General features: G+C 32.0%; 1 long non-coding RNA gene across 1 annotated transcript; it reads right to left on the bottom strand.

Moving 5' to 3' along the window:
- Positions 1-678: 678 nt before the first annotated feature.
- LOC146952726 (uncharacterized) lies at positions 679-1475 on the bottom strand. Its single transcript, XR_015025531.1, has 3 exons — positions 1073-1475; positions 898-985; positions 679-815 (listed from the first exon to the last, which is right to left on the bottom strand). It is a non-coding gene; the product is annotated as an uncharacterized LOC146952726 (long non-coding RNA).
- Between the last annotated feature and the right edge of the window lie 14438 nt (positions 1476-15913).

Raw genomic sequence — 15913 nt, 5'->3', positions numbered from 1 at the left:
CCTCGTCATCTCTCTTTTATTTCTTACGTTGTAAAACGAATTTCTGACTTTGTCTAAATATAATCGCGCTTTAATGGTTTTAATAGACTTGTATGTGAAAGAAAAATAATTGTCAAATGCTAAATAAAATAAAAGAATAGTGAAAATTATTATTGACAAATGATTTTAAATAAAAACTATTACTGAAACCACAAGTGTGGTTTAATGGTTTTGATAGTGTTCTACACGAAACCAAACTAATTGTTTAATGGTTTTGCTATGGGTATGGTTTCTGTGAGTTGTACTCCAAAACCATTTTGTTGTGGAAATGGTTTATGTGAGTTGTACTCCAAAACCATTAGATGTACTTAATGGTTTTCTTTGATCCAACATGGTGCATATCACAATCAAAAATAAAAAACATATGGAATTTTCTAACCATAACAGAACATTTTCAAAACCATTAGATTCAGGCACCAACTTTGAATTCTTAGCAACAGAATCACAATTCTCAGAAAAATTCCCAATTTGATTTCGACAATTTCTCAAACCAAGTCCATCATCAATTTTCCCAAATTCAAATCAATCCCTAATCCCTCCAACTCATTACTCCCAATTCTCCTCCTCCTCAACGTCGTCCTTTCACAATCAACGTCGTCCTTTTTCTTCCAAAAATCAAGAATGCAGAGGAACTTGAAAATCTCCAGCAAACTTCATCACCAAACCAATCAAACCCATCATCTATATGTAACCAAAATTGAAAATCATAGCAAGATTCGAATTCAAACACAAAATCATCGGTAGTAACAGTTGACAAATTCCTGAAAGGATGGGACCTGAGAAATGAACCAAAACAAGTGAATGAAATAAAAGTGAAGAAAATATGAATTTCAATCAAAACAGAACACAGTAACATACCTTTGATTTTCTCAATGCGTCTCTTGATTTCTTGTGAACAAGCTTCACAATACATGTGAACTTTCAGAATCACTATCATAACCTTAGGCTGCACCATATAATAAAATAAAAATGATAAAAATGATCCATCACAGATTCAGATAAATTTAAAAAGAAAAAAAAATAATTAATTAACCTCTTCAGCTTTCTTTTCTTCCTCTGGCTTAGGTTTCTCTTTCTCTTCAATTTTTTTCTCTTGTTCTGAAGGTGGTTTTGGGATCGGAGAAAGAAGCTCAACTTGTCTATGACTCTTCCTCTGAACTCTTTCAAGAACCTTCAATGGATCCGCTTTTTCTCCTTTAACAACAACCTTGTGAGATTTGCAATCAGTAACCACATCTTCATAATTATAAATCTACACGATTTCACGCATAGCGTTCCGCAATTCAAAATTGAAATCTCTACAAATTCACAATCACGCAAACTTGTCACGAATTACAATACACACATACCTCAGAAGAATAGGGATGATCTGCAATTCCGTTTGGGATCGGCGACCTAGGAATCGAATAAGCTGTTTGTGCAAAATAGCTGTTTTGCACAAATAAGCTGTTTTGTATAAATAAGTTGTTTTGAATAAGCTGTTTTGCACAAATAAGCTATTTTGTATAAATAAGTTGTTTTGAATAAGCTGTTTTGCACAAATACGCTGTTTTGTATAAATAAGTTGTTTCGAATAAGCTGTTTTGCATAAATAAACTGTTTTGAATAAGTTGTTTTGCATAAATATGTTGTTTTGCATAAATAAGTTGTTTTGAATAAGTTGTTTTTAAAATGAAATTGGAATAAGCTGTTTTGTATAAATAAGCTGTTTTGCACAAATAAGCTGTTTTGTATAAATAAGTTGTTTTGAATAAGCTGTTTTGCACAAATAAGCTCTTTTGTATCAATAAGTTGTTTCGGATAAGTTGTTTTGCATAAATAAGCTGTTTTGAATAAGTTGTTTTGCATAAATATGTTGTTTTGCATAAATAAGTTGTTTTGAATAAGTTGTTTTTTAAAATGAAATCGGAATAAGTTGTTTTGTATTAATAAGCTGTTTTGAATAAGTTGTTTTGCACAAATAAGCTGTTTTGTATAAATAAGTTGTTTTGAATAAGTTGTTTTGCACAAATAAGCTATTTTGTATAAATAAGTTGTTTCGAATAAGCTGTTTTGCATAAATAAGCTGTTTTGAATAAGTTGTTTTGCATAAATATGTTGTTTTGCATAAATAAGTTGTTTTGAATAAGTTGTTTTTTAAAATGAAATCGTATAAATAAGTTGTTTTGAATAAGCTGTTTTGAACAAATAAGCTGTTTTGCATAAATAAGCTGTTTTGAATAAGCGGTTTTAAAAAAAGTGATCCTAATAAGTTGTTTCGGATAAGCTGTTTTGCATAAATAAGCTATTTTGAATAAGTTGGTTTTTAAAATTAATCGGAATAAGCTGTTTTGTATAAATAAGTTGTTTTGAATAAGCTGTTTTGCACAAATAAGCTGTTTTGTATAAATAAGTTGTTTTGAATAAGTTGTTTTGCACAAATAAGCTCTTTTGTATAAATAAGTTGTTTCAAATAAGCTGTTTTGCATAAATAAGCTGTTTTAAATAAGTTGTTTTGCATAAATAAGTTGTTTTGAATAAGTTGTTTTTTAAAATGAAATCGGAATAAGTTGTTTTGTATAAATAAGCTGTTTTGAATAAGCTGTTTTGCACAAATAAGCTATTTTGTATAAATAAGTTGTTTTGCACAAATAAGCTATTTTGTATAAATAAGTTGTTTCGAATAAGCTGTTTTGCATAAATAAGCTGTTTTGAATAAGTTGTTTTGCATAAATATGTTGTTTTGCATAAATAAGTTGTTTTGAATAAGTTGTTTTTTAAAATGAAATCGAAATAAGCTGTTTTGTACAAATAAGCTGTTTTGAATAAGCTGTTTTGAACAAATAAGCTGTTTTGCATAAATAAGCTGTTTTGAATAAGCGGTTTTAAAAAAAGTGATCCTAATAAGTTGTTTCGAATAAGCTGTTTTGCATAAATAAGCTATTTTGAATAAGTTGGTTTTTAAAATTAATCGGAATAAGCTGTTTTGCATAAATAAGTTGTTTTGAATAAGCGGTTTTTAAAAAATCATTCTAATAAGTTGTTTTGCATAAATAAACTATTTCGAATAAGCTATTTTGCATAAATAAATTGTTAAGAAAAAAATTATAATATGGGGCTTTATTAGGCCCACAAATAAATAGATTTTATAGTGGACCCAATTAATTATTTTCACTTGGGGTGTAGAAAGCAATTATGTTGGGTGTAGAAAGCAATTATGCACGGTGCATAAGGATCTCCTTATGCATAATAACTTTTGCCAATCAATAGTATATATCAATCAATCAATCAATCAATAGTATATATATAAAGTAAGGTTTTGTATGCCACGTGTCGCTTCCACGTTTATTCTCAATATTTTTATATTTTTTTCTATATTTTATTTTATATCTTATTTGACATAAAAATCTCAGCAAACTTTTGATCTTATCCACTAAATATTTTATTTAATTTTATACTTAATTCCTAATATTTTGTGTAGCCAAAATATCTCAACAAACTATATATAATACTTTCAATACTATCCATTAAATCTTCCTTTATTTTTTTCTTTCTTTTTTTTAGGAAAAGAAGTTTCAATTAGTTTTTTCATTGAGGAAAAAAAGGCTTCGATTTGTTTTTTTTTAACTATAATAAAGGAGAATTTTTTAATTGCGTAAACACATATTTTGTGCAGAAATTGAAACTCAAACCTTCTTTTGATCTAAGCTTTTTCTTTCTTTAGGTTTAACAAACACCTATAATATTGTTTCTTTTACTTATGCTTAGATTTTTATTTTTATATATAATATGAGAGGGAACTAACACCTACGAGTGAATTTACCGATTGTTTTTTTTCTTTTTTTTTCTTTCAGGTCCTTGAACTATTGTTGCTGGCATCCATTACAAACACCTACGAGTTTCGGGTCCTTGAACTAACACCTGTACTATTGTTTCTGTTTCAAGTCCTTGAACTAACACATATACTATTTTTTTTCCTTTTCGTTTCAACAGTAGCGTTTTAATATTATTAATCACCTATACTACTATCACCTATACTATTTTTTCAGGTCCTTTTCGTTTCAATATTATTAATCAATAGCGTTTTGATTTTAATAATAATATTTCAGGACCTGATATCAATCAATCAATCAATAGTATATATATAAAGTAAGGTTTTTATGTCACGTGTCACTTCCACATTCATTCTCAATATTTTTATTATTTTTTCTATTTTTAAAAATCAATATTTTATTTAACATAAATATCTCAACAAACATTTGATCTTATGCACTCAGTATTTTTTTTTAATTTTTATTGAATTTTTAATATTTTATATAGCAGAAATATCTCAACAAACTACACATCAATCAATCAATCAATCAATCAATAGTATATATATAAAGTAAGGTTTTTTATGCCACGTGTCACTTCCACATTCATTCTCAATATTTTTATTATTTTTTCTATTTTTAAAAATCAATATTTTATTTGGTTAATTAAGTAAATGGTCCATGTAAATATTCAAAATTTTGTTTTTAGTCCCTATAAAATATAATCACACTTTTTAGCCCTTATAAAATTTTCCATCAGCATTTTTAGTCCCTATAAAAAAATTTCATTAGCATTTTTAGTCCCTATAAAAAATTTCCATCAACATTTTTGGTCTCTAAAATGCTTAAGGAAAATGTCACAGGTACTAAAAAGTTTGATTTTATTTTATAGGGACTAAAAACAAAATTGTGAATATTTATAGGGACTAAAAACTTAATTAACCCTATTTTATTTAACATAAATATCTCAACAACATTTTGATCTTATCTACTCAATATTTTCTTTAAATTTTTATTGAATTTCTAATATTTTATGTAGCGGAAATATCTCAACAAACTACACATAATACTTTCAACAAATTTTGCATATATGATTAAATTTTTCTTCCTTTTCAATCGATTTTTCTCTCTCATACGCATGGGCTACGAAACAAACTCATGACCACATGTTTAAAGGGACCCAAAACTCTTACCACATGGACTAATTCATTATTGATTTTGTTACACTTTTTATTCTTGCATTGGACATTCATCTCATCATTTATATTTATTTTTATTATATTATTATAATTGTAAATTTAAATAAATTCAATCTAACATACTGACACGTGTATTCGTGCATACAAACTTATAAAACTTATTTAATATCTAACCCGGGCAACGCCGGGTCTCTAAACTAGTTTTTTACTAAAGCTGGGTTTATAAGACACGGCAAATATATATATATATATATATATATATATATATATATATATATATATAATTGCTCATTAATAACATATCTTGTCAAAAAAAAAAACATATATTTGCAATCCAAATAATTTAATAAAAGATGTAATGCTCAAGTGGTTTGGATTTAAGATTCTGGTTAGTGTCCTTAAAAAAAAAAGATTCTGGTTAGTGTGAGCACCCTAGGGGAATCCTAGGGGTTATAATTTTAATTTTTAATGATTTTTGCAAAGCCATTCTTAACTTAACTGGATTGGAGGGGAAATTGTTGAGGATGAATGAATGAGATGAAATCAGTTTAAAAAAAAAAAAAAATGGAGAGTGATGATTGGATTGGAGGGGAAGTTTAATTAATTTGATGGTTTAATTTGTAAAATGTCATTAATTTAAAAATGGGTGAATATGCAAATAATAAAATACATCTTAAATTTTTGCAAAATAAAATAAAATAATAAATATGATTGTTATAGTGGAGGACACATGGCTATTTCCTATTGGTTTGGGTAAATTGCCCATGAGTTTTCAAAGGCAGCCTAGGCCTCACCTTGTGAGATTCATTTGTTTACCTTTTGAAACATTTAATTTAGTTTATTAAAAAAAATTATAGGGTTTAAAATGTCATCCACTTTGGAGGGAAAAAGAATTGTCATCCCGTACAAATCTCAGATACTCTTTCTTTCTCAAAAGAACATGATGAGATCTACTGCTTTAATTTATTTAGTTGAAATTTCCCTTCCAAAAATCACTAACAAATACAAACTACCATTGTATCTCTAAATACTTAACTTTGTACATATGGTAAAACCACCACCAATCTATACTAACCTCTACGGTCTTCTTTACCGATACAACAGTGACTAAAACAATGGTGTTTGCTCTTCCTCATTGAACCATACATGCTCTATCCTTCATGGGTCTCAAAAATCACAACTCCACTTTATGGCTCCATAGATGAATCATCCCTAACTCATCTGGGACTGGGAGTTGCAACTATTGCATAATCGTCGAACTTAGCTAGTAGCTTATTGCGAAAGTTAACTTGTTAATCATGTGAAAACTCTGCAGTCATGCTAATTATCCAGGTCAAAATCTTAGAGAGCTTCAACATCTTTAACTCGAGGGTAGAGTTTGTGCGGACCACCAACAATTCTCGCATCTTCACCTGATAGAAGTTCAAGGGCCTTTTCCAAGGTACTCCACTTGACTCCATATTCTGTATACCAACAAAATTAGTGCACATACAATTTCGCAAAACAAATATTGGCACTCATAAGTAGTGGACACAAGGGTGTTGAGATATATATCAAATGCAGTAAAATCAATTCTCATCTACTGAATTGCTCAATTTGATTCTACGGTTGAACTGCAGTTTAGCACAAATAGTATTGTTGATCAAACAGATTACTAAGGATGATTTCGTTTGCTATCTATACATTTCAGAATTGGAAATTATTCATAAATACACTATGCTTCTTCTAATCACACTTACAAATTATTCATAAATACGCTATGATTTCTGAAAAATATTTGGTTGAGCATGTTATCCCTATCTCACTATATAACTGTTACAAATTGTCTTATCACTCGCAAGAGTGCATTTTCTAAGATTATTTTTTTCTTCCATAAAGGGTATAAACGAAAGCATGGATACAAATGGCAAAATATTCATTTCAAACAATGTGGTCTATAACCAGTTAAGATTCCTTTATCCAGGATTATTTCCTAAACATGAATCTCAGTCATCTCTTGCTTCTAAATTTGTTTATTCCATTTCTGCGCTTCTGCCCACGGCATTGCCTTACTATCTAACCTCATTATCCATGGCCTCTATGACAGATACAGCTCATTCTCAAACTGCATAATTTATGACAGAAAAATCTTCCACATAATCTGGTTCCTCTCCTCATCATACCTATCCTTCCGTGTCACTATATTCATCCAGTGAAACCCCCTAAACCTCATCCACTTCAGGACCTGTTGTCCATCTTCTACTCAGTCTATTCATGAATCCGTACCGTACCGTGGAACTGTCATCCTATGCAAACCCACACAAAATATGGTATCACTATACCCAGGTTAAAACCTAATACCCTGACGCAGACCCGGCCCTGAGGGGGTGCAAACAGCTCAACAGAGATGGGCCTCCCTCAGCCATGGGCCTCAAAAAAAATTTTAATACCCACTAGTATTACTGCCCTCCATTTTTTTTTAATACCCCCAGCCATTTTCTGTCCCTTTGTTTTAGCCTTTTAGGCCTATTAGAATTAGGTCCTCTTGCTTTTGGTGTTAGGTGGGGGTTCCTCATGTATACGGTAGTCATTTTCATCTTTGGGTGTACCGCATATATACGACACCTTATATTTATCTTTTAAAAAAATATAAATAGAACATTGCTCTTTTAAAAAAAAAAAAATACGTTTTGATTTTATCACTGACCTCTTTTCATTCCCAGAGTCGAGCCTCCGAATTCTTAGGGACGGCCCTGCCCTGACGCCCCTATTAAATGGAACTGATTTAATTTGACTCAAGACATTGGCCTGGCCTGTTTCCATGTCTATTCGCCTCCAAGAATATGCTCCAAAACCAAAGACATGAGTTGACAAAGAGCAGTACTATATATTTTCTTTTCTTAGCACTAATTCTTTTACTTGCATTCTAATTTAGCTAAAGTCTATTGCAGTGGTTGCAAAGATCGGAAGGAAATAAAATATTGATAAAAAAAAATGAAACTACAATAGTACCTTAGGAACATGAGCAATTGTGGATCGATGTCTAATAGAATAGCCATCCTTTGCAGCCTTTATTATGACAGGACGTCCATCCTCAGGATGCTTACCCTAATCCAGAAAAAAAAAACATTTATGACTAAGAAACACAATAACAGAGAGAGAGAGAGATTGAAAGTTTGCCTTGCACTTTTGCTGTTTATATAATATTATTACTAACTACACCAAGATCGTCTTACAACACAACCATACATAAAAACCTCAATTATTTCATCATAAACTGGGTTGTCAAAAATTGACATACAAAATCAACAACATGACAAGGAGCTCAACTAGAATTGAGAAACTTACCAATGTAAAAGGATATTGCAGCAATGCAAGTGCGTCTTCAAGGGTGGTAGACTCCAAATCCTTTACCTGAATGAAACAACACAAATTCTATGATTTCTTTCTTTTTATTGGAAGATATAATAATTTGTCAGACTAGCACAATTAGCTTTTTAACCCATGATCCTTGGAAAACAAAAAACGGGCCAACCAGACCTGCAGTTGCACAAATGCATGCACACCAAACAAACTCAAAAGCCACATTAAAAAAAGGGAGAGAGAACTTCGTGCAAAATTGAAAAAATAGCCACATTATTCAACAGTCATTGGATATAATTCCACAAATTTGGTTTCAACAATCAAGATTAAGAACAAAGAATTTTGGACAAAAATGTTGATCCCCCCATGGAAAAAAAAATAGCGCTCCCCTTACTAAATGACATCATAATACAATTAGCAGATGGCTCAGAAGACAGAATATGGTTAAGTAACAGTTTATGAAATAAAATAATAGCTAAACTTGGTTTGTAAATAGAAACAATTTTGCGTTTACTATCAAGTATTATTCAGAAGACTGCATTACCATATTTTGAAGTCTTAACATCCATAATTCCCTTTCTATCAAATAAGAAGACTACATACATGCATCTCATGTAATTTGTACCTAGACGACCTTTGTAATTTCCACAAGTCTTAGAAAATCCTTCATTCAAGCTTATAATACTATTAGAAGACTGCACAATATGCAGGCATGCAAAAAAAATGGGAGATACAAACTTCTTCATGTCTTTGATACAAACTATTATAATAATACCTCACATCAATGGCCAAAAAAGTAAACTAAACTGCCTCAAAGAGTTGAAAATGTTAGTATTACATACATAAGGAACAGTTGTTCTTTTAGGTGTGTGTCCCTTCCTGTCTTCTCCGAGTTGAACATAGATTGCATAAGGACCCCTTTTCAAAAGAACCTGAGGGAATCGAAATGCCATTTATACACAATATTCAGCAGTTCAAACAAGTCAAATTACACCAGTCCATTAAAACATACAACAGGGCCAAGGTTACCTTTTCATTTGAACTATTAAAGCCTAGGAGTTTTGGTTCCTCTCCAATAGTGATGTTTGACTGAGGTGTATCTTCCTTCTCCTCATCACCATATAATATGTGAAACCTGAATATATTTCAAATTTCTGAATAATTTACAACCACTAATGTGTTTATATAGGCTAATGTAACCTAATGGGCCGTATTAATAAACTAATGGGCTCGATACAAATAACCACTACTAATAATAAGAATTACTACTTTTATTTTTTAAAGAGTAATAAGAATTACTACTAGTAATAGTTAAAATAAATTATTTACAACATAATGCTTTAGAAATGTACCTGTTTTCATAAATCACAAGCACCAGTCATAAATTTGTAATTTCCAAAAATGAAGTGTTTCACCAGGCAAAAATGTGGTAATGAGGACAAGAATAATAACAATCTTGAAATTTACATAAGACCCATGAGTTATGCATATCTACAATTTCAAACATTGCATGTCATTTTGTATGATAGTCGATAGACCCACCATTCTTTCAAATGTGTAAAGTAACATACAAGTTCACCATTGTGTGAAAATCACACAGCAGTTAGGCTATAACATAGAACCTACAAAGCAAATATGTAGTATAATACTCACTTGCACCTCGGGTGTTGATCACAGCCTATAAAGTAGCCAGAACCAAATCTAGTTACTTTAAATATCAGTGTGCCTTCCGTACAACTGAAACAAGTCAAATAAGAAGTTATCAAGAGAATATCTGACAAACAAATCAGGCCGTATATAATGAACGCAATCAACAAACCATTTTTCTACAAACAAAATCAGCACAATCACATTCAAAACACAAAATTTACCCCGGTATAACTAAAACATTACAAATGCGATTTCATATAATTTATGCTCCACAGGGTCAGAAAATACCGTTTAGTGTTTAATAGGAATGGTTGTATCGGTGAATTTTAAACGGTAGTGGATGATGCAATGTCGACCAAGTTTCATAACCAAGAAGTATTTAAATTCTTAAACTATAACAGTTTGACAGTAAGGTGCGCCACTTATCTTGTTATCATCTCTTTTACGGCAAAAGTACCGCATCATAAACATAGACTCATGAGGGTGTGGCACACATGATGAGATTAATATTTAACTATTTATACCCATAACGAGACATAACTTACCTCGGGCACGATCGACTCTTATTTGGGAGAGAGCCAAATAAAAAATCCCCAAATTTTTTTTCTAACATCTTTTCAACTTGCAAGTATAAAAATCATTAATGTGTAGAATAAGATGAAAAGATATGCTGCTCATTTTGTTTCCAGGCTATCACAGTCACTAACAGCATATGCAAACATACAAAGTGCACTGAAAACATTGCCAAGAGAGTATATCAAGAAAAACATGATTTGAGACCCCAAAATGGCAAGCATTAAGCAATGAAGAGAGATTCCACACCTGGTAAATAGGAATATCGGAAGCACGGTCATAACATGATTTAAACTGCGTCCAATAATCTCCCAGGAGGCCTTTCCATTTGGTTATTCCAGCAGAAACATTATCAAGCTGAGTAAAAAATGAAGCACATTTTTTATTAAAGAAATGATAGGCAATTAACAATGACCTCCTAGCTCAGACAATAATAAAAAACAGGGAAAGCAGGAGCAAAACAGATTCCTGGGAATCCATGAGTAAAATATATTCCTAGGAATCGATGATACCTGGAAATATTTTTCCAAAACTTGTTAAGAGTATAAGTAATATTCCCAAGCCTGCTTTCCTACGAATGTTTTTGCGTAACTTGAAAGAAATATTATCTATAATACATTGCAGAGATCAAGTGGGCAGGAGACACAATCATAGTAGATACCTCAGTTTCTATATCAGCAGTGAAACTGTAGTCCGTGACCTCTGAAAAATGATGTGAAAGAAAAGCTGAAACCTAAATATCATCCAAAAATGGCACAAAACTCATCACACGTCTCACTTCTACAAAGCAAAAAATAACTGAAAATGGGCAAGCTTATCATGAGTTAAGTCATGTAGAATATGAAACCAAAAGAACTCATCTATTAACATAATTATCAAATTCCCCCTGCATCTTATGAGCAGAAGAGATTTGTGGGGAATTAGATACATAAGGCCCATTCATGAGGGAGAGGGATTATTGCTCGATAAGAATTTTGAGCAATGCATAAATAATATGAAGTTGTTGAAATCCGCATAGTAAGCAAATTCACCATGTTTTCTAATGTCATTTCCTAGCCATTATGGAAATCAGTGAAGCAGGTGACAAGGATTCAAACTGGCTTGCTGGATTTCTTTTATGGGCTAAATAAAAGACAACGGGAGAAATGTTCCCACAACAATGATGACTTAAATGAATATTGCAGTATCTATTTAATTTAAAAATGTATAGACAATAGGGGGGAAAACTAGAGACAATGGTAAAACCAGTGCAGAACCAATCATATATCAGATAAATTGCATTTATTATCAGAATTCAAATGAATATATCTGTAAATATGTGTAAGTGTTGTAGCTTGAAATTAGAGTGTCTATATGCATAGCAAGGGAAAAACTACAGAGGGAAGATATAAATCAATTGATTTCAAAATTTCAAGCAACTAAAAGCAAGACCAACATCAACTGAAGTCTTCTTTTGCCGCATGTTAACAACATTGTACAACGATAGAACTGGTATTTTCATCCTAAAAAACAATAAATTCAGAACATCAAGCCCAAAGCTTACCATACGACCACGAAATTCTGGAGAGAGAACACCATTATTTACTGTCACGTATTTTCTATCCTGAAGCAACAAACAAATGAGGGCCAATTATTCTTTCAAACTGATATTTAACAGTTAACCTATGCAATGCCATAAAATTTCCATGTGAAATGCAGTAAACATGTTGAAATAGTGAGAGACAGCAGGGACAAGCAAATTCCAAAGGAGACTTGATTTAGTTTTAGGGAGGAAGAATACAAAAAGATAAAATCTTAGATATATAAATCTTGTTCCAATTGATAACTATTACCCTGTCACAACAACTCAATTAAGACCAAATTGAAAGTCACAGACTATGATATGGATGAGTTGATTGATAAGTTCTTATGATCCATGACATGACATCATAATGTCACATAATTCATGTAGACAGCCACAACTAGTGGGAATAGGCTTTGGTTGTATCTGGCAATATATTCTGAAGGCTTCTCTTATGTTCAGGTGCCACGGTTTGGCCTGGAACTTCAACCTTGTGAAGCAGTGAAACCAATATGTTATGTTAAGAAAATTACTAAATTCTGGTTAACATAAAAACTACACATGTAGCTCTAATCAGCTGCTTCTTAAGCTCCACAACCTTCTTACATCTAAAAAGGACAAATATCATAAGCAACATTTCTTTGATTAAACAGTTTCCAGTGTTTGAGAGAGAATATTTACCGAAAGGCTTTATTTTCTTTAGATTAGTGACGGCTGTCAGTAAGTTATTACGTTTCTTTTTTTACTGATTCCTTGTTCTTCTTTTTCACCAGCAGACTTATATTCTTGTTGTTTCATCTTGTTCTTTCACCCAGCTAATATATATTCCTTATTTCTTCTTTTTTTTTACTGTCCAGCTGCTTCATTGTTTCATTGGCTCTTGTTGCTACTTAGTGTTGAGTCCTACATCATATAAGATATGGCATGAAAATGAGTTTATAAATGGAAGGCATCCCTCACCTTACAAGCCGACTATGTAGGGGTTGAGTTAGGTGCAACCAAAATTTTAAGATGGTATCAGAACCAATCCAATCCAAATGTTCCCTCTTGGGTGTGAGGGGGTGTGTTGAAAGTCCCATGTTGGAAGAGATATGGCCTAAAACTGAGTTTATAAATGGGAGGCCTTCCTCAAATTGCAAGTCAGTTTTGTAGGGGTTGAGTTTGGCTTAACTCAAATTCTAAGAATGAGTTATGACCTATGATTTTCATTTCTACTTACGTAAAAAATATTTCAGAATAGTGGTCAATGATCATCCTGCTATGCAATATATCGCTATAGCACTTTCAAAATCAGCCGCTCTGCTGTCTTGGATTGACAACTATGACGGCAAAGAAGTCAAAAGAATAAAGAGATGGGCAATGGACCCAACCCATTCTCATAACCCATGACCTGTGGAAATACATAACTCTAATAAAAGACTCAACTCTTTGGCTCTTCAGCCATCCAACTCATTCGAGCAGCATCACTCTCTACATTTTCTGAAGTCTCTCCCCTTCCATCTCCGAAAAGCGTCTCCAAAAACCTTGTCTAGTAACCTTCCTTTTCCAATGAGCAAACCATTTTCTGTTCTTTCTCTTTATATGTTATCTGTTCTCCGTTCTTTCTTAGTCTTTGATCCATATTCTCTGTCCTTTCATCCTTGTTCTCTTTGTTATCTCTGATATTCACTTATTCAGGGTTTTCTATCCATCCTATTATGTATAATTCAAGCATTTTTCTTTTATGTTCTCCAATTCTCTTCTATTTTCACTCTGCATTTTATTTGAGCCTATTTTTATAGTTTCCATGCCTCTGTCGTAGAGCAAAACGCCCACAATCCACAAATATGGTGGATTTTCCACTTGCCACAGAGAAACACTATCAGCTATTAATAACATTGACAGTTTGAAATGGTTGTGGCATGAGAGAGAAGTCAACAATGATAGTGAATCAAATGAAAAGGCAGATGTTACAACTTAATATGTCGATACATAGGAATTGCTATTGGATAAGAAAGACTCTTCAATGGATCGAGCCCATAGTTTCTAGAAAAGCCTATGAGTTATAGAAAACTCTTCAGATAAACCAAGAATGAGAAAAACTTACATAATTATCTTTGATCATGACTTGTAACTTAATCGTTAGCCTTGATGCGATATAAGATAGAAAAGACCTGGTATGGTTATGACATTAGATTGTCTCCAAGTTAAATACCTTTAATGCTTTTAATGTGCTTGCATATGTGGAAGGTCTTCCAATCCCAAGATCTTCAAGCTTCTTAACCTATGACATGCAAATAGCGTAAGGGAAATCCTAAAAAGAGAAAACGAAACAGACAAGATGCGAAAGAAATTAAAGCTCTCTATTTCCTCCTTGCCAGCACAAAGCATATATTTAAAAGAGCTCCAGTTCATGTTGAACTCAATATGTAGCAATATATTTACTGTTTTAAGATAACGTACACCATAATCTAAAATTATAAATCACGAATATTTGCATGATAATGATTTCAATTTATGCATATATGTTGCCATACATATAAGAAACAAGTTCATTGTAACAAAACTCCTAATGTAGCATGTATGTGCACAAGCCGATAGCACGTGTTATAAAATTTGAGGGAATGTCACTAGTTAACAGCAGACCGAAGATTAATAAGTTTAAAACAGTATTTAATTCTGCACAATTTTCTATCTTCATATGAATTAACAGATGAAAATTTCAATGACTAATCATATAAGTACACAATTAGAAGGAAAAGATAATCCAATAAACAAAAAGCAAGCATTTACATAATATAAAGTTCACCGTTCAACTTAGTCAGGTAATACTCTAACTAAACGAAATGGGTGTTGTTCATTAATTAAGACCAACTATTAAGATTATACTTCAAATCAATAAAATGAAATCTCATCAACTTACACATCATTCAGAATTGCCTCTAGACATTACGATATCTGGTAACAAAAATCGACATTTTGAACCTAACAATAGCATTGCTTGGAGGAGGTATGTAACATACTTCCAGCCATGTTAAAATGCAATCTCTATTAATTCATTATTATATATAACCCGCAGTTAGGATTCCAATATCAAGCATAAATTCTACATACAACAAAAGAGTAGTACTGCCAGCTGAAATCACCGCAAGTGTGGTCTATAATACTCCTTTAAGCATAACGAAAGAAACAAAATATCTTACCAATGATGCTTCGGAATAACGTGGCGGCTGTTGAGTATGGTGTTGACTCGCCTCAGTTTGAACAAGATGTAACAGATCCTCTTTCTATATAATAAAAAGTCAATGAAGGGAAAGATGATGCACAATTTATGGCATCAATAAATACTTAATCGTAAATGAAGAATCATTTTGTCAAAAAAGAAAGCAATCAGGAATTGGTTTTATTCTACCAATGTCGCAAGTGCATTTCAGATTGATATGTACAACTTTCTGCACCATAAATGGGAATTCACAGATTGGAAACACAAAAAAGATACATAACAAACCTAGCATAAGGCAAGGTAAGAACAATTAGCAAAATGAATAGACAAATTTCAGTGATATAAACACACTCCTAAGCCTCAATTAAAGTTGATCCTTGACATGAAATTAAGTCCCCCTATTATTGACTAATTAAGTCTCCCTATTATTAAGACCCTCCGTTTAAAAACCCAATGGCCATTATCAAAGCAATGTAAGGAAGCCAAGAAACGCAGTGCATACAAATAAACTAATGAGGCACAAACTGGCACATAAAAGGGGAAGCATTAAATTATT

The sequence above is a fragment of the Medicago sativa genome, chromosome 1 (genome assembly GCF_051527215.1).
Source record: "Medicago sativa cultivar Bolivia chromosome 1, Bolivia_mono, whole genome shotgun sequence".
Classification (NCBI taxonomy): domain Eukaryota; kingdom Viridiplantae; phylum Streptophyta; class Magnoliopsida; order Fabales; family Fabaceae; genus Medicago; species Medicago sativa.
The sequence above is the reverse complement of the archived record's forward strand: the minus strand, read 5'-3'. Positions and strand labels throughout refer to the sequence as shown.